Source organism: Trachypithecus francoisi, unplaced genomic scaffold (assembly GCF_009764315.1).
Source record: "Trachypithecus francoisi isolate TF-2019V2 unplaced genomic scaffold, Tfra_2.0 Lachesis_group6, whole genome shotgun sequence".
Taxonomy (NCBI): domain Eukaryota; kingdom Metazoa; phylum Chordata; class Mammalia; order Primates; family Cercopithecidae; genus Trachypithecus; species Trachypithecus francoisi.
Window position 1 is genome coordinate 21,178,721 of NW_022681471.1, and position 23,599 is coordinate 21,202,319.

Genomic DNA, 23,599 nt, shown 5'->3' on the forward strand with positions numbered 1-23,599 from the left:
TGCAGGGGTAATCAAACAGCCCAGAAAGTTTATTCTCCTTACTGGTATTCCTTCCACTTGCTATTTTGCTGAGAGATGCATGCAAACTACCCTTAGACTTCGGATGCAGTGCGTTTTACTTAGCCGTGCCTGACAATTAAACACACAAAGTACTTTTACCGTGTGGTAGACCCGCCTTGACTTTAACAGCGAATACTAAAGTCACTTAAAAAAAAAAAAGTCACAAGGCTCGAAAACAGCAGCATTAGAAGTAGACTTTATGGTACTCTGCTCAGCTATGTTCTCATTTGATTCCAACCACTACACGGCAGAAAAGGTAACCAATATTCAGGAAAGATTTGATTGGAAACGGTTTAGACCTAAAGAGTAATTTATTTTAATCGTTGATTATCTGTATGTATAACAATTTGCTTGGCTGGCTCTTACATGCTTAAGTTTTGTTTTAAAGGCCATCCTTTGTAGTCTTTGAAATTCAAAAGCAAGTAGTAACTCTGGTGTTAGATTCTAAGTTTCTATTTTTAGATAAAATTGTTACTTCCGACTATATTTCCCTTTGCTAGCTTTCTATTTGTAAACTTTGTGTCGAATCCACAGATCCCCAGGGCCAGGAGTCTAGGCTGTATTTTAGGTATGTCACTTTCTTTTCAGTTCAAGCATGTACCCAGAAACCTGCGAGACTCGGTGGCCAGCCTAGCAAAAATGACTCCGAATTCCCTTACTTGCAAGCCCTAAATGGCCAAACTCTATAAAAAGAGATTTATTACTCAGCCTAAATTGTTGGACATTAGAACACAGACGAATCACAGTAGTGTGAGGTCCCACTGTCCCTCCCTGAGTATTCCCCAATGTCACTTACAGTCTTCAAAGGAGAGTTTAGTTCAATTTCTTCTTGACCTCAGGCCGGTGCTATCTCTCCAGCGAAATTCCCAGCTCTGGCTCCAGCTGGCCTGGGCCCTGTCTCATATCAGAGGCACTGCCCTCTGCTGGAAGAGGTTTGGTCTGTGAGTTATGAGTTTCCCTACAGGTCACTGCTCCTTTCACACGTGCTGTTGCCTGATTTGGAGCTCTGCTGCTCATCTCCCTGTCTAGCTGTCTCCAGACTGTCTGGTGGGATTCACAGCCCTCCACCAGCCGTGCTTGTAACTGAGTCTGGAAATTCTTCTTCTGATCCAGCTAGTGTTGAGCAATCGTGGCAAGTCTTTGCTCTATTACTAAACTGTCAAAACAAGGAGTTCTTTTTCAGGTCATCCCACCTGTTGGCAATCCTAATATCTCTGAATGTGTTGGTCATGCTTAGGAGAGAGCTCTTTGTTTCTCCACGCAGTGAAACATACTCCTCCCCTCAGTACAGCGTCCTGTGGGGTCACTCTCGTCAACTACAGTGGACAAATATCACACTCAGTCTAAAGATCCTTCTAAACTTTCTTAGGAAGGGTATTTATTACAGCATTGATGAGGAAATCAAACAATTGGGAGAAGCTTAAATGTCCTTCAGCAGGTGATTTTTAAAAGTTTTATAGCTCTCTATATCTATTATCTATCATCTGTCTATCTACCAACCTACCTACCTGCAGGATATTATGCAGCTACTTTAAAAGAGAAAAGTAGATTTGTAAGTGCTTGTATAAAAAGATGGCCAAGGTATACTGTAGGGCTGAAAAAGCAAGATACTGAACAAATGTCTAGTTGCTACTGTTTATGTAAAACGCGGGTGTGTAATAATTACATAGCCATTCAAATCTGAAACAAAGTAATTATGGGTGAGGACTATTATGAAATGGCTTTTATTTCTCCATATTATTTTAATTTATAAACAATAATCGGGGGAAAAGGAAGTAAATATAACTTTATAATATTTTTAAAGGAGGAACAAAAGAAAGTTGTTGATCTAAAAATCCTGACTGTCTAGAGGTCAGTGGACAGGTCTGCCCAGTTTAAACAGATTCCCTACCCCTGCCTGCCCTCTCCAAACATCTCTATACTTAGAAAAGTATTTTCACATACATTATCTCATTAGACTCCAGTTGTTTTCAGTGTACTCTCATTAAGCAATGAGGGTATAAAGAGCAACTAGAAGAGTGTGGCCTGGCAGTTGAGACCTAGGGCTCTGAAATGAGACAGAAGTACATTAAAATTGCAGCTCCCCCACATTCTAGCTCTGTGTCTCCAAGCAAGTGATTTCACTTGTCTGAGCCTCTAACTCCTCACCTGTAAAAAGGAGATAAGAAGTTAATGTGAAAATGTAATGAGGTATTACAGGTAAAGTGCTTAGCACAGTCTCTTGCACATTATAAAGCCTCAATAAATGCTATTTGGTTTTTATTCAAAAGATTTAATGAAGTGTTAATTTTTTAAAAATAGCAAACATGGAGGGAACAAAATTTTAAAAGCTCAAATATCTGCAAGTGACATGAAAATAATAGTTACTCTTCACAAAGGTATTTATTGTTAGAAGCTTCTTACGTTCTTTTGGAGGGAACATTATTCATATGTCAGTATATCAATCTACCTTCTATATATATTTAAAAATTACTGCATTACAAAAGTAATCACACTATACACACTATTCTGTACCTTACTTTTTAAAATTTATTTTTTTTAAGACAGTGTCTCCCTCTGTTACCCAAGCTGGAGGGCAGTAACATGATCATAGCTCACTGCAGCTTCGACCTCCTGTACTCAAGTGATCCTCCCACCTCAGCCTTCTGAGTAGCTAGGACTACAGGTGCATGCCACCACACACAGCTAATTTAATTTAATGTGTTTATTTTTTCAAACAGAGATGGAGTCTTACTATGTTGCCCATGGTGGTCTCCAACTCCTGAGCTCAAGGGATCCTCCCAACTTGGCCTCCCAAAGTGCTGGGATTACAGGCATGAGCCACCATGCCTGGCCTTCTTAATTTTTATTGCATGACTGTATCATAAGTTAATTAGCCAGCTCCCCTTTGAAGGACGCTGATTGCTTCTGGGTTTTTGCACTAAACGCCTTGGACATATATCATTGTCGGTTAATGTTTAGGGTGAATTTCTAGTAATTCAATAATTGAAACAAAAGGCACTTGCACTTAAAATTCTTCTGGTAAGTATTGCCAAATTGTCCTTCAGAAAGGTCACACCAATTCACATTCCCACCAATGCAGTATGACCATATCACTTTATAACCTCACAGTAGCTATTACTAATTTTAGCATTTTATAGTGATTGTTACTTGCTTCAGGGTATTTTCAGGACTAACAAATGCAGGGAAGTGTTTTAGAAGGAATTTGGGCTTCAGAGCCAGACAGTCCTAACACTGCCCTTTTGCAAGCTACACCTCCATTCCTTCATTGGTAAAGTTGGGCATAATAGCAGTATCTAACTCGTAAAGAATAAATGAGAAATCCATTCAAAGCATTTAGCCTTCCAAATACTAATTGCTCAATAAATAGAAACTGCTCAAGTAATAATTTTCCACTCCGAAGGCTTGAATATGGGAAGAGGGGAATGGGAGGACTTCTCTAGAGATCATGCCCTTGAGATTCACAACTTTTGCTTTAATTCTGCATCAACCTCCTCTCCAAAGTATTGCTCAGGTATTATTTTAAAGAACACAACCCATTTTTACCATAGTGTGAAGAAACCACAGTGTGTGCACTATATGCAGATAATATAAGTAATAGGACCATAATCTCATTTTATGAAATTAGTTTGGCACAAGTTTAAAGTGCTGGATGTTTGCTACAGGTACCAGTTGCTTACTTATCCCTTTCTTGTTTTCAAGTTGTTACCTCCTTAAGTTGCAATCCTTGGAGCCACCAACTGCCTGGGATATTTTACCCTAACTTTTCACTCTCCAAATGAGCCCTCTTGCCTTCTAGGTCCTAGGAAAAAGCCCATGGCTATCCATCTATTTTCTATACATGGCTATCTATTTTCCATCCAGGCTCTTCTCTTCTCTTTTGCTAGAAGTTGCTCTTGAATTACCAGAAAGCTTGAGCCAGTAGTGTCCTCAATCTTTGCCTACAGAAATCTTATTTCAATGCTTTAGGGGCCCCATTGATATCAGCTAAATTGTCCTGGATTCTTTCTAGCTCCTACCCTCTAATATTCCAATCTTCTCTTTCAAATCCTGCCTCCAGCTACACCAATCATTAGTTAATCATTAGTTCTGTATGTCAGGCTCCTCCAGTACACAAAACCAATTTTATACCTTTATTATTATCTTTTTCTCATAAAAATAATGTTATTTGCAAAAAAAATTATAAAATAAAAGTATAATCCCACTACTTGGAGAAAATTGCTGTTAACATTTTAGTGTCTTTCACAGTTTTTTTTTTCTGGAGAGAGTTAAAGAACATTTCTTTTTTTTTGTGGGTAAACTAACAATGGGTTCAGATAAATTTGTGAATGGCTTCTTTCACTTACTGAAACATCATGTCTGCATAAAGCACTAAAAAATACTCGTGTATCCCTCATCCCCTACATGAGTAAGCCTTTCTTCCTATAGCTTTAGCTTTCCTACAGCCTCAATGAGAATTTAATCACATTCAATTTTGCTCACCTGGAATCCTTCATACAACCAATGAGATTTCACTAGAGGTGCTGCTGACCACAGAGGACACTACCCCACCCTGGCCAGGCAGACACTCCTACAAAGACACAAATTTCCTTTTCCATGTGTGACTGCTGACAAAGTTAGTTTCTCAGAACTGAGAGGCGTACTAAATAGGGATGTGTTTAAAATAGATCTGAATTCCTTAACGATTTTTCCCTCTCCATTTCATCCTTGATTTGAAAGATAGTAGTTGGAAAATTATTTTGTAATCTATCAAGTACCAAATAAATTTAAAGAATTAGTGCTAATAATAACTATACCCCTATACTCCTAATATATGTACATCAGAATCACCTGGAGGTGATGTGAAACCACAGACAGCCAGGTCTCAACCCCAGAGTTTTTTATTCAGTAGGTCTGGGTCAGGATCTATAATTTGCATATCTAAGTTCCCAGATGACACTGTTGTTGCTGGCCCAGGGACCACACTTTAAGCACCACTGTTCTATAAAGCGGCAGGACATTATTTGGGGCTTTCTTACCTGATATTCATTAATGTATCCACTCATTCATTTATCACACATTTATTGAATTCCTACTCTGTGCCAAGCACTTTACCAGCATTTTTGAGGAATATAGACAGTACAACCAACACTTACAGTAAAGCGTGGCACATCCTGTGATACAGATATCGGCCAGGGTTTTATGGGAGACTTAGGAAGGGTATCAGGGAAGATTTCCTGGAGAAGGTGATTAGGCAGTAGGCAAGGAGGCCAGAGGAATCGGTCGGTAGGGGCTAGAACCATAGGGGAAAGCCTTGAGTAATAAGCTAAGGGGTTTGACTTTTCCCCTGGAGGCTGTAGGAGGCCATGGAATGTGTTTTTACAAAGGTCTGAACTGCAATACACAAAATCAGGGGCCAGCGACATCCATGCCAGGTTCAACCATTGGCTGTGCTGCATATGTAGCCTGAGGCAAGTTACTTCTTACCTTCTCTGAGCTTCCCTTCATCATGTGTGAAGGGAAAATATTAATAGATCTACCTTATTCGGGTGTTGTGAAGATTAAGTAAGAAAAAGTGCCTAAGTATCCAGCATATGGTGTTTAACAAATGGTGATTATGATCAGGTTTAAGCCACAGAAAGAAATGACATGTAAGACATGCTTCTCAGATTATTAAAATCCATTTGAAATTGCCAAGCTAGTCTCAATATCAAGGCCATATTTGATGTGAAGATTAAGTAAGAAAAAGTGCCTAAATACCCAGCATATGGTAGGTGTTTAACAAATGGTGATTATGATCAGGTTTAAACCATAGAAAGAAATGACATGTAAGACAGGCTTCTCAGATTATTAAAATCCATTTGAAATTGCCAAGCTCGTCTCAATATCAAGGCCATATTTGATGTGGTGGCAAGTTGGATGATTTAATCATGTAATGATAATAATTTATCTTATCTTTTGTTTTGTTTTGTTTTGTTTTGTTTTGTTTTGGAGACAGTTGCTCTGTCGCCCAGGCTGGAGTGCAGTGGTGCAATCTCAGCTCACTGCAACCTCTGCCTCCTGGGTTCAAGCGATTCTCCTGCCTCAGCTTCCCCAGTAGCTGGGGCTACAGGTATACTCCAGAATCCCTGGGTAATTTTTTTGTTGTTGTTGTATTTTTTAGTAGAGATGGGGTTTCACCATATTGCCCAGACTGGCCTCCAACTCCTGTGCTCAGGCAATCTACTTGCCTCAGCCTCCCAAAGTGCTAGGTGTACAGGCGTGAGCCACCACGCCCAGCCTGATAATAATTTCTTGATTACAGATTATTTGCCAGGCACTGTGCAAAGTGATTTACACACATCATTTCATTTAATCCTAGCAATAACCTTGAGTTAGGTATCATTATTATTATATCCAATTTTACAAATGAAGGAATTAAGGCTCAGAGAAGATTAGCTTCTCTGATCTAAGATTATGTACAAGGCTATGTACAAGATTAGCTTGTACATAGTGGAACAGTTGGGTAGTGGTAGAGCTTGAATTCAAATCTAAGTTAGTCTGAGCCTATCTTATATTAGCCACTTTGGTCCACAGAAAGCAGTTTTGTTTCTTTGCAGGACAGGGCAGTGAATGGGCAGTGAGGCAAGGTTAAAGAATCTAGACTTTATTACCCTGTTTCTCTGCCCTTGAGTAAGACTGACTGTTCATACTGATTTCAAGTGCCCTCTGAAAACATGCCTCTATGACCTCCCAGGGGCCGCTTGACCTTGGATCTGTGGCACCTGGTACTGAAGCTGAGGTGGTCATAGTTACTTTCCAAGGTGCTCTGGAACATTTACAACAAGGAGCCCCCTTCTTTTGACAGCATTAGACTCCATAAGAGGAGGCATTGGGGAAAGCCTAGTTATTTATTTATTTATTTATTTATTTATTTATTTATTTTGAGACGGAGTCTCGCTCTGTCGCCCAAGCTGGAGTGCAGTGGCCAGATCTCAGCTCACTGCAAGCTCCGCCTCCCAGGTTCACGCCATTCTCCTGGCTCAGCCTCCCGAGTAGCTGGGACTACAGGCACCCGCCACCACGCCCGGCTAGTTTTTTGTATTTTTTGGTAGACACGGGGTTTCACCGTGTTAGCCAGGATGGTCTCGATCTCCTGACCTCGTGATCCACCCGTCTCGGCCTCCCAAAGTGCTGGGATTACAGGCTTGAGCCACCACACCCGGCCTAAGCCTAGTTATTTTTAATGCTGCTATTACTGCTATTGTTTATTGAGCACTTGCCATGTGTCAGAAATTCTTTAGAATACGTCAATCCTTACAGCAACCCTATAAGGCAAGCACATTATCATCATCATCTCTAGTTTAGAGATGAGGAAACTGAGGCTCACACAACTAAGTTCACACAGCCAGTAGATGGAGATTCAAGCAGAAAACTGGTTCATTCATTTTTACAAACCTTACATTTTCATTTCTTCCTTTGCCTCTGTAGCTATAACACCATCAAATACAGATGCAATCCTCCTGAATTCTTTCTGCCCACAAGCTTTAGCTACCACAAATAGTTTAAGCCCTATTTGTAATGATGTATATACAAATCGTGTTTCTCCTCAAAATTATTTCATACCATAAGAAGTCACTCTTCCCTCCCTTTATTTACAAATTCATTCCTCTTTAGAAATGAGCACTTATAGGCCGGGCGCGGTGGCTCAAGCCTGTAATCCCAGCACTTTGGGAGGCCGAGGCGGGTGGATCACGAGGTCAGGAGATCGAGACCATCCTGGCTAACTTGGTGAAACCCCGTCTCTACTAAAAATACAAAAAACTAGCCGGGTGTGGTGGCAGGTGCCTGTAGTCCCATCTACTCGGAGGCTGAGGCGGGAGAATGGCGTGAACCCGGGAGGCGGAGCTTGCAGTGAGCCGAGATCGCACCACTGCACTCCAGCCTGGGAGACACAGCGAGACTCCATCTCAAAAAAAAAAAAGAAAAAAGAAAAAAGAAATGAGCACTTATAATAATTACATGAAAGGCTAAATTTTTGCTGTTTAGTGTAAACCCATAATGTGAAATTGAGAATGATTGAAAAGCATAGTTATGAAAACATCGTGGACTCCAGACTCATCCCATACGATTTCTAAGGGAAATTTATTCTAAGTGCTTTAAAACTTACAAAGAGTTAAATTCTGAACTACTTGGGCCTCTATGCACTCTTAGCAATTCCCTCAGCAGGGAACCAAAAATGAAAATAGGAAGAAATTGCCTCAACATTGAATTCTTAGACATTTAGAAGGCCTGGAGTCTGAATACTTTAAAAGGCTGTTATTTAAATGTGGGAAATGATGTGAAAAGTATAATATAAAGATAAGATAAATATTGTTTGCTAAAATAAATCTTTTTTGTCAAATTCATGGCAATTTTAAAATCCTGTTAATTCTATTTTTTTTTTCTTATTTGGAGCAGGTAGCTGAATATGCAGAGTTCTGGCACTAGGTGTCAGCAAAAGATTAAATTAAAAACACCCACTTTGGGTTTTTTTCTTTTCTTTTTTCTTTCTACACATATATATTTGAGACGGGGGTCTCACTCTGTCACCCATGCTTTAGTGCGGTAGCATGATCATAGCTCACTGCAGCCTCGAACTCTCTGGGCTCAGGTGATCCTCCCAACTCAGCCTCTGGAGTAGCTGGGACTACAGCCATGTGCCACTATACCCAGCTAATTTTGTGTATTTTTTTTGTAGAAATGGGGTATTGCTATGTTGCCTGGGCTGGTCTCAAACTCAAGTAATTCTCCTGCCTTGGCCTCAAGCAATTGAGAATTGCCTGGATCAAGCAATTCTCCTGCCTTGGCCTCCCAAAGTGCTGGGATGAGCTACCATGCCTGGCCTAATCTTCCATATATTTCAAACTTTATAAAAATAAAAATAAAATACATAGTCTGGATTTTAAAAAGAAGAGAAAACACACTTCCTTGTTGCCATGACAATGTCAGCATGAGAGAGGCTGGGTTGCTGCTACTCAAGTAGGCACCTTACAGAGATACTCGTGGCTCAAGGAATTCACTGTAAGGCTAAGTTTGACCTTTAGCATTGAATGGCTGGGTACTTAATTTTGTGTCAAGTAGAAAGCTGGAGAATGAGAAGTTTGGAGGGTTGGATGAGGTGGTGAGGTACACTCCTGTAAACCAGATCCTGAAAGTCTAAATGTTAAATTATTTTACACAGAAATGTAGTGTTCAAGCCAACCACAGTGCTTGTGCAGACAAATTCAGTGGATGCTTTTCCCACATGGACAAGATTAACAAAATTAACTTAGAGGCTAGCTTTGAGAACCCAGGCTGATCCCAAGGGTTTCTCAAACTTACTATGTTAATATTTAGCATATCATAGGGTTTTTTTTTCCTTTTAATATCCAGAGCTTTCCCCCTCTTCTTGTGTTTCGTGTCACAGTAAATGGTGCTACCATCCAGCAGTTGTTGAAAGTAGAACTTAGGATAGGGTATTGTGTTAGGTCATTCTTGTGTTGCTAGAAAGAAATACCTAAGGTTGGGTAATTTATAAAGAAGATGTTTAACTGGGTCAAGGTTCTGCAGGCTGTACAGGACACATGGCACGTGCATCTGCTGGCTTCTAGGGAGGCCTTGGGGAGCTTTTACTCATGGTGGAAGGTCAAGCAGGAACAGGCAGGTGACATGGGGAAGGCAGGAGCAACAGGAAAAAGGCCGGAGGTGCCACACACTCTTACACAACCAGATCTTGCAACAACTGACTCACTATAGCAAGGACAGCACCAAGCCATGAAAGATCTGCCCCCATGATCCAATCACCTTCTACCAGGCCCCACCTCCAACACTGGGGATTACATTTCCACATGAGATTTTGTGGGGACACAGATCCAAACCATATCAAGTATCACTCTCAACTCTTCTTTTATCCTCATTTCCTATAACCAAACAACCATTAAGTCCTGCCAAGTCTACCTCCTTAGTCTTTCTTGTATCTGTCCTATCCTGTGTCTGCTCTAGTGTGTAGAGGGACTGGAGAAACATTTGTATGACAACTCTTTCCTGAATGCGGTAATAGCCTCCTAAATTGTTTGTATGTCTCTGGTATTTTCTGCATACTTTTACCAGTGTTATGAAACAAGTCTGTTTGAAACAAGTCTAACTACATATTTCTGCTCATTTCAACAACTCTCTATCAGAAAAAGTCCAAGTTATATGCGTGAAATATAAGGTCTTCTATATTCTTTTTCTTGTCTTTTTTTTTTTTTTTTTTCTTTTTGTGGAGAACGGGGTCTCGCTATATTACCCAGGCAGGTCTCGAACTCCTGGGCTCAAGCTATCCTCCCGCCTCTGCCTCCCTGAGAGCTGGGATTATAGGCGTGAGCCACTGCGCCTGGCCAGGTCTTCTATATTCTTATCCCTACCTACCTTCCAAGCACATCTCCCACCTTCACATTCTTTATGTTCTAGTACAAATAAAATCATCATGGTTTCAGTGAATTTGCATGCTGTCTTATGGCTTTATATCATCCTAGAGTCCTCTTTTCCCCTTATGCCATACAATCCAACCCATCTGGAGATACTGAAGTTCTTACCTTCATAATAGGTCCAAAATGTGACCATTTCTTACCACACCCACTGCTAACAATCTGGTCCAAACCACCATTTTCACTTTTCTGAATGATTATTGTATTCTTCTGATTGCTCTTGCTGTTTGTGAACTTAGCCCCTTCAATCTATTCTCAACGCAGTAGCCAAACTGATCCCGTTATAGCCACAAAATCCTACAGTAATTTCCCATCTCACTCAGAGCAAAGTCAAAGTCCTTACAATAATCTAAAAAGCCTTACATAATCTGGCTCTTCATAAATGATAGATACATTTTTACACTAGCCTTTGTACTTGCTGTGCCATCTAGAATGTTCTTCCCCCAGATTCACTGTTTCCTTCCTTTCTTCAGCTGTTTTACTCAAGAGCTCCTACTTTGTATAACATTGCATCCCCACCTTATGCAATACCTTCAAGTCTTATTTATTTTTTTCTCATTAGCACTTAAACACTTTTCTAATGTACTATGTTCTTTAGGGATTTTAATATGTTTCCCCTATTACAATGTAATCTCCACAAGGATAGGTACTTTTGTAAATATTGTTCGCTGCATATCCCATGATCTAGAAAAGTCCCTGCAACATAGTAGGTGTTAGTGATGACGTTATTAAACTGTTTACATTGTTCTGCACATATTTTATTTGCATGTGCCTTATATGTATTGCCTCTGCCCAGAGGGCTTTCCCCTATCTTCATTTCCCACCCCCCCCCCCCCATGGATTGGCAGCATTCTTTTTTCTTAAAAAAATCAACTTTATTGAAATATAATTTACACACCACATAATTCATCCATTTAAGGGGTACAATTCAATGATAGTATTATATTCACAGAATTACGCAACCATCACCACATTTTTTTCTTCAAATTCTATTTTAAGTTCAGGGGTACATGTGCAGCATGGGCAGGTTTATTACGTAGGTAAACATGTGCCACGGTGGTTTGCTGCACAGATCATCCCATCACCTAGGTATTAAGCCCTGCATCCATTAGCTATTCTTCCTGATGCTCTCCCTACCCCCACGCTCCCCTCTGACAGGCCCCAGTGTGTGCATCAACACAATTTTAGAACATTTTTATCACCTCAAAAAGAAGCCAGGTACTCTAGGTATTGTCTCTCTATCCCCCATTCCTGCAGCCCTAACCAACCACTAATCTACTTTCTGTCTCTCTAGATTTGCCTGTTCTGGACATTTAATATAAATGGAATCATATTATATGTGGTCTTTTGTGACTAGCTTGTTTCACTTAGTGTAATGTTTCTAAGCTTCATCCGTGTGAGATCTTGTATCAGTACTTCATTCCTTTTCGTAGCTATATTATATTATATTATATTATATTATATTATATTAATATACCACATTTTGTTATCCATTTTTTAGTTGATGTACAATTGGGTTGTTTCCACATTTTAACTATTATGAATAAGACTCCTGTAAACACGTGTACAATTTTAAAATGTGGACAAATTTAAAATGTGTTTTCATTTCTCTCTCTCGTTTTTTTCTTTTGAGATGGAGTCTCACTCTGCTGCCCAGGCTGGAGTGCAGTGGCATTATCTCAGCTCACTTCAACCTCTGCCTCCTGGGTTCAAGCAATTCTCCTGCCTCAGACTCCAGGGTAGCTGGGATTACAGGCACACACAGATCATCTCATCCCCTAGGTATTAAGCCCAGCATCCATTAGCTATTCTTCCTGATGCTCTCCCTCCCCGCACCCACGCCTGGCTAATTTTTGTATTTTTATTAGAGACAGGGTTTCACCACGTTGGCCAAGCTGGTCACAAACTCCTGACCTCAAGTAATCTGCCTGCCTTGGCCTCCCAAAGTGCTGGGATTACAGGCCACCATGCTCGGCCTAATTTCTTTTGAGTTGAGAATTGCTGGGTCATATGACAACTCTAGGTTTAACCATTTGAAAAACTGCCAGACCATTTTCCAAAGTGGCTGCACCATTTCACATTCCCACCAGTAGTGTATGAGGGTTGAAATTTCTCCTCATCCTCTCCAACATTTGTCATTATTTCACTCTTTGATTCTAATCATCCTCATGGGTGTGACGTGGTAACACATTGTAGTTTTGATTTGCATTTCCCCACTGACTAATGATGCTGAACACCTTTTCATGTGCTTATTGGTTTATATGTATATCTTTTTGGAGAAATGTCTAGATCCTTTGCCTATTTTCAAATTGGGTTCTTTTTCTTTTTATCGTTGAGTTGTAAGAGTTCTTTATATATCCTAGATATAAGTCTGTATTAATCTGTTCTCACACTGCTATAAAGAACTACCTGAGACTGGGCAATTTATGAAGAAAAGAGGTTTAATTGGCTCACAGTTCCACAGGCTTAACAGGAATCATGACTGGGAGGCCTCAGGAAACTTACAATAATGGCGGAAGGTGAAGGGGAAACAAGCACCTTCGTCACATGGTGGCAGGAGAGAGAGAGCAAAAAAGGAAGTGCCGCATGCTTTTAAACCATCACATCTCATGAGAACTGACTCACTATCAGGAGAACAGCAAGGGAGAAATCCTCCCCATGATCCAGTCACCTCCCACCAAGTCCCTCCTCTGATTCAACATGAGATTTGTGTAAAGACACAAATCCAAACCATCTTCAAGTCCTTTATTAGACATATACGATTTGCAAATATGATCTCTCATTCTCTAGGTTGTCTTTGGGTTGATAGTATCTTTTGGAGCACAACATTTTTTAAGTTTGATGAAGTTTAATTTATCTATTTTTTTTCTTTGGTTACTTGTGTTTTTGGTGTTGTATCTAAGGATACTTTGCCAATTTTGAGGTCATGAATATTTACCTTATATTTTCTTCTAAGAGTTTTATAAGTTTAGCTCTTACATTTACATCTTTGATTAATTTTGAGTTAATTTTTGTATATGGGGTAAGGGTACAATTTAACTCTTTCACATGGGGCTAACTAGTTCCAGCAGTTTTTTTTTTTTTTTTTTTTTGAGCAGCAGCAAGATTTATTGTGAAGAGTGAAAGATCAAAGCTTCCACAGCATGGAAGGGGACCCAAGTGGGTTGCGCATTCCAGCAGTTTTTTAAAACAACTATTCTTCCCTGTTGAATGGTCTTGGCAAAAATCAGTTGACCATAGGTGTATGGGTTTATTTCTGTACTCTCAATTCTATTCTATTGTTCTATGTCTATCCTTATGGCAGTAAAACATTGTTTTGATTACTACTGCTTTTTAGTACATTTTGAAATCAGAGGTGTGAATCTTCCAGGTTTGTTCCTCTTTTTCATGATTATTCTGGCTATTCTGGGTCATTTGCAATTCCGTGTGAATATTAGAATCAGCTAGTCAATTTCTAAAAGGAATACACCTGAGATTATGTTAGGAATTGCATTGAATCTATAGATCAATTCAAAGGGTATTGCCACCTTAACAATATTAAGTCTTCTCATCCAGAACCATGGGATATTTTTCAATTTATTTAGATATTCTAAAATTTATTGAACAATATTTGTTAGTTTGCAGAGTGTAAGATTTGCACCTCTTTTGTTAAATTTCTTCCTAAATATTTTATACTTTTTCGATGCTACTATAAATGGAATTGTTTCTTAATTTCATTTTGAATTGTTCATTGCAAATGTATAGAAATAAAATTGAATTTTGTATATTGATTTTGTACCCTAAAAACTTGCTGAATTTGCTTATTAGTTCTAATAGTTCTTTTCAGATTCCTTAGCATTATCTACATACAAGATCATGTCATCTGTGAGTAGAGATCATTTTATGTCTTCCTTTCCAATCAGGATGTCTTTTATTTCATCTTCTTGCCTAATTGCCCTGCCTAAAACTTCCAGTACAATGTTGAATAAAAATTGTGAGAACAGATCGATATCTTCGTCTGGTTTTCCATCTACTGGAAAGCATGCAGTCTTTCACCACTAAGTACGCTGTTAGCTGTGGGTTTCTTGTAGATACCCTTAATCAATTTGAGGATGTTCTTTCTAATTCTAGTCTGTGGAGTGTTTTTTAAAATAATGAAATAGTGTTAGGATATTTGTCAAATGATTTTTCTGTGTCTACTGAGATGATCATGTAATTTTCTTGTTTTATTGATGTAATGTATTATACTAATTGATTTTCAAATGTTGAACCAAACTTGCATTCCTGTGATAAATCTCACTTGGTCATGAAACATAATTCTTTTTTGGATTTTGCTGGATTCAGTTTGCTAGTGTTGTGGTGAATTTTGGTATCCATATTCATAAGAGATATTGGTCTGCAGTTTTTTTATAATTGTGATGTTTTTGTCTGTTTTTCTCTCTCAGGATAATATTGGTCCCATAGAATCAGTTGGGAGATGTTCCTTCCTCCTCTTTAATTTGGAAGAGAATGTGATGAACTGTTATTAATTCATCATCATATATTTGGTAGAATTCACTAGTGAGGCTATCTGTGCCTAGGTTTTTCTTTGTGGGTAGTTTTGCCTTTTTTTTTGTTTAACTATCTCTTAATTGTTATAGGTCTTATTTGTTATCTCTTACTTGTTATAGGTCTCTTCACATTGCCTAACTTTTCTTGAGTAAATTTTGGTAGTTTTTGTCTTTCTAGAAATTTTTTCATTTAATCCAGGTTATTTATTTTATCGGTAGACAATTGTTCATAGTACACCTTTATAATCCTTATTCCTGCAAGGTCTGTAGTAATGTTCCCTTTTATGCCTGGCTAATATATATTCCTCCTTTGAGATCCAACTCACACATCACCTATTTCACAAAGCTTTCTTTCACACTCCTCCTACCCCTATCCCCACCCCAATAATCTTTCTGAAGTAATATTCTAATACCCCTCTTCATTCCCTCATCATATCATTTTACAGACTGTATTATTTCCTCCTTATTATGTCTATTTTTCTCCTAGACTGTGAGAAACTTGAGGAAAGTAACTTTGGTCTTAATGACGCAAGATGCTTAATGAATATTTTTGGAAATTAACTGAAATTAGTGACTGTTATGAAGCTCCCTTAGCCTGATGCATCTATATCTACTATTGAACTACATTTGCTATTCCTATTTTCTCATCAGTGTCCTCTCTTATTCTTATTTCTGATCTCTCTCTTTGCCCTTCTCCATGATGACCTCTCTCTCTCATCCACAAGTTGCCAAGAACTTCCTTAAAAAGCTAAATCTCAGTTATCCATATTCCACCCTTCTAAATCATTCATGGTTCATTGTAAAATCTCTGGCTGAAAAAAAAACATAAAGAGCCCTAAACTCATGAAAAGATACTCAGTCTCACTCCATAATAAGAAAGGTGTAAATTAAAGCCACACTGAGATACTGTTTTTCACCTATCAGATTGGCAAAAGACAAAATGTTTAATAATACACTTTGTTGGCAAGTGTGTGGGAAAACTAACACTCAGAAATTGATAGTGGGACTGTAAACTGTTAACTTCTATGGAGGGAAATTTGACAATTTCTATCACCATTAGGAATCTACATAGTCTTTGATCCAGCAATCCTGGTTCTAGAAATTTATCCTACAGCTATACATACATGCATTTTAAATGACATCAAAGCATTTATTATAGCACTGTCTAAAACATCAAAATATTGAAAACAATCTAATTGTTCTTCAGTATTGGACTGATAAATCATGGCCATGTAGTGGAAAATTATGCAGCCATAAAAGAGTGAGGAACTCTTTAATGATTGTCAATAATCTTTAAGATGTATCATTGAATTTTTTAAAGAAGCAAAGTGCAGAACTTGTGTAGAGTATGCTGCCATTTGAGCAAAAGTGGAGAAAAGGTACGCACACATATTAACTTATATGTGCATGAGATATTTTCAGAATGATAAATCAGCTAAAATCTTTGGTTGCCTCTAAGGAGACATAGTGGACATCTGAGAGACTTTACTGTCTCTTTAGTTCTGCAATTTGAATTTTTGACAATATCAATATATGCTTGTCCATCTTGAGTCTTGAGTCTGTGTGATTAGGGAATTCAAAGTCATGATGTATTAGTTTGTAACCAAATGAGACTAAAACATGATCCTCATGGCCTGTCTGCTGCAAAAGATATGACCTATTTCACTAATAGTCCAATGTTTCTCAATATGTGTTCTCCAGACCTGTAGCGTTGTCATTACCTGGGAAACTTGTTAGACATACAGTCTCAGGTCTCACTGCAAACCTACTAAATCAGAAACTCGGGGGTTGGGCCCAGCAATCTGTGTTTATCATAAGCCCTCCAAGTGATTCTAATGCAAGATCAAGTTTGAGAAGCACTTCAAAGTCAAATCACCTGATGAGGCATATGTACTTAAAGAACACCTGTTGTGCAGATCATCTCCCTTTCCCTCTTTCACTGGGTCAGGCCACTGAGTCCTGTTGACTCTTCCTCTGGAATATCTCCTGCATGCATTTGCCACTGCCTCTTCCCATTCTCAGCCTCACCATCTTAGTTCAGGTCATCACCTCACATTACAAGAGCATCCTAATTCCCCACTCTACTTCTAACATTGTCCCTTCTAGTTCAACCCAAGATTCCTAGAATACTGTTCTAAAAAACTAGTTTGTCCACATCAGTCAGTGCCCTACTCAAAAAAGTGATAAATGCTTTATCTGCCTCCAAGATGAGGCACATCTTTTTCAATTGAGATTCAAGGATTTTCTTAATTTAGCCTCAAACTGACTTTAAAACATTTTTTCTTTTATGAATCCTCAACTATATATCCAAATTAATCCTTAAATTATACCATGAGAACTTTTGCCTGTATATCTTTCCCTTCTCAACTCCTCTCACCCCACACTCACCACCCTTCCCAGCTAACTCCTACTTATCCCTTAGATTTTAGCTTAGATGGGTTCTTCTCTTTCAGGAAGCCTTCCTGGGTGCTTCAGACTAGGTGAGGTACCTCTGGACTCCCATAGCACCCTGTACCTCCACACTATATTTTAAATATCTGTTTATCTTTCTCCTCCACTAGTATGTAAACTCCCTGATGGCAGGAACCTTGTTCATTAACTCAACAAATCTTTACTGAACACTACTATGTGTCAGGCCCTGTATCCCTGGCACCTAGGAGGTATTCAATAAATATTTTCAATGGATTTAAAGAAGGTTTATTCTCTTTTTATGTTTTCCCCTCCAGTCACATATTTCTCTGTTAACCATGATTTCAACGGATAAATTTTTGAACACTTAAGATCACATCCAAGGGCAAGTAAGTGGTATAAAAAATATAAGAGCTATGGAGTTAGTAGCAAAGAGGAAGGGAAGGAAAGAAACTTGTAACCATCAAGCAACTACAGTGGACCAGGCACATTACAGGAAATAAGCTATTGATTTCCTCCCTCTCCATCTTTTATATGAATTTGCAAGCTAAAATGAAGTATGTACAAATAAAATAAATTTTGCTTGAAAAGTAAGTTATTTCTGGATACATATTTGTGTATCAGAAAATATGAGTGTTTCATATTAAGATAAGGAAAGAGTGTGAATTAGGTTCAACTATACATAATTTACAGATAGATTATAAATCTTTTCCCTATCTTGCCATATGCTCCTCCTAATCCTCATTAGATAATGACATCAAATGAGAATGCATGTAATTTAGGAAAAGATAGTAGAGAATAAAAAAGGGAACTTCAATGAGTTTTCAGACAACCTGGAAAGTTCAGCCTCCTTTCAGTGTGATCAGGAAAGACTGAACTATGAACAGAATTCCAGATTCATCTAAAGTTAAGGTCGAAATTTCTAAAAGTGGGGCTGTGGATCTCTTAGAGGCTTGCAAATCCCTAAATTGAATTGTCTGTACACAATAAATAGATCTGGTATATATGTGCAATGTTTTAAATTTATATTGTTGTTATTGTGAAGAATAAAATATAAATTCACGTATGTTTAAAAAAATTTAGTTTTTTCTTTTTGGAAAAGCAATGCATGCTAATTGTCAAAAACTATGGACTGGCAAGAGGAAGAACATAAAGTTCACCTAAAATTCTACCACCCAGAAGTAACCATAGTTGTATATTTTTTGATAGAAATGATTTAGATTTACAGAAAAATTGTGAAGATAGTATAGAGTTCCCATATAATGTACACCTAGTTTCCCCTGTTATTAACATCTTACGTTAGCATGGTACATTTGTTATAATTAGTGAATCAATATTGATTCATTATTATTAACTTAAGTCCATACTGTGTTTGAATTTCCTTAGTTTTTACCTAATGCCTTTTCTCTGTTCAAAGATCCCATCCAGGATACCACATTACATTTAGTCGTCATATCTCCTTAACCTTTTCTTGGCTGTGACACTTTCTTTGACTTTCCTTGTTTTTGATGACGTTGACAGTATTGGTTAGATATTTGTAGAATGTTTCTCAGTTGGATTTGTCTGATGTTTTTTCGTAATTTGACAGAAGTTATGGAGTTTGAAGAGAAAGACTATAGAAGTAAAGTCCAATTCTCATCAGTAAAATGCCATTCCCATCACACCATATCAAGGGTATTACATTATATGTGTGTGTGTACATTACATATATGTGTGTATGTGTACATTGTAATTATATGTGTATGTATATGTAATTACATATAATTACATTGTAATTATATGTGTATGTATATATAATTACATATAATTACAATGTACATACTGTTTTGTACTCTGCTTTCACTTAAATACCTGGCATGAAACCCTTTCATGTCATTAACAGCAACATGTTAATATCTACAAGTTCATTTTAAAATGTTAATGATTTCAGAGGAGCTTTATGTCTCCATGTCTTTCCTCAAATGATGGATTCTCTGGGTCTACTTCCTATCATGTGGAAGACAGTGTCATTTGTTTACATTATAGAAAGGGGTCTGATTGAAGAGTTTGCTTCCTAGACTCTGACACTTCTCTTTGAGGCTGTAGGTTGTGTTGGGTTTTGTGAGCTATTTTGAATATTTTGAATTCCTTTTAGGATCAGTGATAAGTGAGGAGGTAAGAGAGATAAATATAGAGGATACACTATGTAGAGAATTCAGAAAAACAAGAGACTTTTGGATTTATATCTAAAGGGAGATAATCCAGTTCAGAGTCACTACCTGAGATACTATTGGAATTGACAGTCTCCAAAGGCTATGTTTTGCTAAACCACAGCATATTTCCACGAATTAGGACACAAGGGATGGGAAAGATTTGTGGCAGTAGATATTTGCGTCATTTAGAAATGTCAACTAGAACTCATGGTATTTTTTATGAATTGAAAAGTGACCTCAAATAACTAGCTAATTTGTACTTTGTGGTACCATTTTATTAAATATTAAACTTTGGTTCTTCTGGGTGGACTTTTTTTACCTAAGATAATAATTACGATATATTATCATTTAAACCAACACTGTGGTTGAACACAATGTCATATTTTGAGTGTTACTGCTATTTGGACAATGTTTACTTACTACTGCCTATGGGTTAGAGGTAAACTACATTATTTGTTTGGGCTTATCTCTGCTTATGTTGATCCAAAAGATGTAATTAATTTCTGCTAACATTATTGTTTGAATGAAGTCAAATTAAGGGTGTGTTATGATGACTAATAGGGTGAATGTATTTATTCATTATTTATTAAGTATTTGAGACTGACTCCTGGGGATACAATAGGAGATTCTGCTGGCTTTTGCCTACACATCAAGAAAAGTATGTATGCAGTATCATGCCAGGAAATGAGTGGCAGGGGCTTGGACTGGGACATTATACCAACTGTAATGTATTTGCAGCAGTAAACTAGAGGCCAGGGGAGTTACAAAAACAAGACTGCCAACTCACACCGAATGTCTATGCAAATAAGCAATTGAGAGACCTTAGTTTATTTATTCAAATGTGGTATGCTGACAACAGCAGTGGACTGAGAAGTATGAAGGTCTGAGTTTGGAAGACTTCTCCTACAACACCAACTCCCTGTGTAATCAAGACTCATCACCTCCTCTTTCTGAGTTTTCCACTCCCAAGGCTCTTTCTAGATCTAGCAGCCTATGAATCCTATGATTCTACTAGGTGGGAAGCACTAGGTGCTTTGTGAGAGCCAAAATTATAGTTCTTAAAGTTCTTTTTTTGGAGGCTGTATATTTTTAATAGAAATATTAAAAATTTCTCTGTTGTGTCACACTCTGTCACTGTGTCACCCAGGCTGGAGTGCAATAGCACAATCATGGCTCACTGCAGCATCAATCTCCTGGGCTCGAGCAATCCTCCTGCCTCAGCCTCCTGAGTAGCTGGGACTATAGGTGCACACCAGCAGACCTGGCTAATTTTTGTATTTTTTGTAGTGACAGGGTTTTGCCATGTTGCCCAGGCTGGTCTTGAGCTCCTGGGCTCAAGTGATCTTCCCGCCTTTGCTTCCCAAAGTGTTGAGATTACAGGTGTGAGCCGCTGTGCCTAGCCTCAAATTCTCTCTCTCTCTTTTTTTTTTTTTTTTTTTTTTGAGACAGAGTCTCACTCTGTTGCCAAGCTGGAATGCAGTGGTGAGATCTTGGCTCACTGCAACCTCTGCCTCCTGGGTTCAAGCGATCTCCTGCCTCAGCCTCCTGAGTAGCTGGGATTACAGGTGTGTACCACCACGCTCAGCTAATTTTTGTATTTTTCGTAGAGATGAGTTTTCACCATGTTAGCCAGGCTGGTCTCGAACTCCTGACCTCAAATGATCCACCTGGCTTGGCCTCCCAAAGTGCTGGGATTACAGGCCTGAGCCACCGTGCCTGGCCCTGGCTTCGAGTTCTTAAAAATCAAAGTAAGGAGTTGAATATTCCATAGATATTCCACAAATATTTGCTCACAGGACTCAAGAAGGCCCCAAGTACTGAGGCAGAGACAGAGCACATAAGTGGACAGTTACACAATTCTAACAATGAAGCAAGGCTACAATGTTTGTCTTCGCTTCAATTCCATTTGTTTTGCTCCAAAGATCTATCTATACACAGCTAAAAATTAGTGATAACATTGTCTCTTATCTGTTTTGTGCTGCTATAACAAAATGCCACAGACTGGGTAATTTATAACAAACAGAAATGTATTTCTCACACTTCTGGAGGCTGGGAAGTTCAAGATCAGATGCTAACATCTCGTGTCTGGTGAGGGCCTATCATGCTTCCTGACATAGCACAAGAGCAAAAAAAGAGCAAACCCACGCCACAAACCCTTTTTATAGCAGCACTAAACACCTCTCATTAGGCTGCACCTCCCAGCAGTGTTGCATTAGGGATTAAGTTTCAACATGCATTTTGGAGGGAACAAAAACATTCAAACCATAGCACATTGGTTTAAAACCAATATACCAGAACTTAAGCACAGTGTATCATCTCTTTGAAGTAATTGAACAATTATTCAAAGACACTTGGAAACTGCCTACATAACCTGTGGCGCATGTTCACATTGACTCGATTGGGATACATTTTGGTCATTGGAGAATAGAAAAGGTGTGTGGGAATAGCCAAACATCACTTAGAGCCAAATGAAGTGAATATGATGAGTGATAGACTGGGTGCAGTGGCTCACACCTGTAATCCCAGCACTTTGGGAGGCTGAAGCAGGTGGATTGCTTTAGGCCAGGAGTTTGCGACCAGCCTGGCCAAAATGGCAAAACCCCATCTCTACTAAAAATACAAAAATTAGCCAGGCATGGTGGTACGCACCTGTAGTCCCAGCTAATCGGGAGGCTGAGGCAGGAGAATCATTTGAACCTGGGAGGTTGAGGTTGCAGTGAGCCGAGACTGTGCCACTGCACTCCGGCCTGGGTGACAGAGTGATAGACCTGGTCCATAATAAAAAAAGAAGAGTGATAGACCTGGTCCATAAATTTTGAGTTAAAAATGAGGTATGATAATTAAGAAATGAGATTGGTTTTCTTGAGGGCCTCGTAATTGGCTCTGAAGGCAAGTCTTTTTTTTTTTTTTTTTGAGATGGAGTTTCGCTCTTGTTGCCCAGGCTGGAGTGCAATGGCATGATCTTGGCTCACCACAACCTCCGCCTCCTTGGTTCAAGTGATTCTCCTACCTTAGCCTCCTGAGTATCTGGGATTACAGGCATGCGCCACCATGCCTGGCTAATTTTGTATTTTTAGTAGAGACTGGGTTTCTCCATGTTGGTCTTGAACTCCCAACCTCAGGGGATCCATCTGCCTCGGCCTCCCCAAGTGCTGGGATTATAGGCGTGAGCCACCGCCCCCGGCCAGCAATTCTTATTCCTACAGGTGTTTTGAGCATTACAGGAATAAGTAGACTTCCTCCCGAGGGAGGACACTTTGAAAGGCAACAGTCCTTATCTGACAAACTTATGATTTCAGAGTTGATTTAATTAGAAGTAATAGCTATGTTATTAACGGTTACATATTGTACTTCACTGATCCTCATTGTTAGATTTTTGGTAAAAGTAATATCTTTTACTTCCGGAGGAAAAAAAATTAAAGTAACATTTACTGAATCTCTCCGCCAATCAGCTATTCATTATATGCTATATGCTGAGCTAGATTAACTCCCACAGCAACTCTGTATGAATTAGATATTCATTTTCCCCATTTGGCAAATGAAATGGCAAAACTGAGGTTCAGAAAAGTTAAGTGGCATCTTGGTAAAAATAAGAATCTTCCTTCAAGTTTGCCAAAAATCATTTAAAAACCCACCTCCATAATATATTTCAGAAGTTCTTACACAGTAATTAGCAATGTAGCATTAGTACAATTGACTTTTCCTTTTTTTTGGTATTTTAATACCATTTTAATTGACTAGAGTACACCGTTGCTTCCATACCTCCCCGCCAGAGACTAATGTAATAAAAATAAATTTTCATTGATTTAATAAATAGATGAACAATAACACTTTCACATTTGTCAGTTATCTACAAAGGGTTTCCCCACTTTTGTTATGTGGTTGGTTTTATTGAGCTTCAAGTGTGTTTGAAGTATATTGTATATTCGTCTTAGCTCCCAAAAAAATTATTTTAAGTAGT